This window comes from Petaurus breviceps, unplaced genomic scaffold (assembly GCF_028583685.1).
Source record: "Petaurus breviceps papuanus isolate PSGF00001 unplaced genomic scaffold, PetGlider_PUasm1.0 90847, whole genome shotgun sequence".
In the NCBI taxonomy this organism is placed as follows: Eukaryota; Metazoa; Chordata; class Mammalia; order Diprotodontia; family Petauridae; genus Petaurus; species Petaurus breviceps.
Window position 1 is genome coordinate 11849377 of NW_027187360.1, and position 684 is coordinate 11850060.

Below are 684 nucleotides of genomic sequence, written 5' to 3' on the forward strand. Positions count from 1 at the left end.
GCTGAACTCCTCCCCTGGGATTCTGAATTCTGAAAGGTGAGCTTTGTCACTTTATCTTGCTGGATGCCAGGCCTCTCTGCCACTCCCCAAGCGTCTCCATACCATAACACCTGTACCCTGACAATCTTGAACCCTGAAACCTTGAACTCCACCCTGAGCCCTGGGGTCTGACAGGTGAGCTTTTGATTTATCTTGATGGAACACTACAGGCCACCATGAAGCTCCTGGTCATCTCCTCACTATGCTGCCTTTCCCCTCCCCCATTCCAGTTCCCCTTTAGGTAGTGGCTTTTTCTAGGCAGGTAACAAGCCAAAGAAGCTACTAAGTGTTTACTAGGTATAGACTATACTAAGTATTGGGGTTACAAATACAAACAAAAAAGAACAGTCTTTGTCCTCAAGGAACTTACATTCTAATGGGGGAAGACAACACAAAATAGAGGTGAAAAGCTGAAGTTGGTACCAGGCAAAAGATAACTAGTTTGGGCCCCTTCCCAAAATGGAGTTACTGGAGGACATCACCAATGTGAGAAAGGGGCCTCCATCAGAGTGTAAGGTCTTTGAGCATAAAGATTGTCTTGTTTGCTTCTGTTTGTAGCCCCAGTGCCTGGCACATAGTAAATACTTAACAAATTCCCTTCCTTCCTTCCTTCCTTCCTTCCTTCCTTCCTTCCTTCCTTCCTTC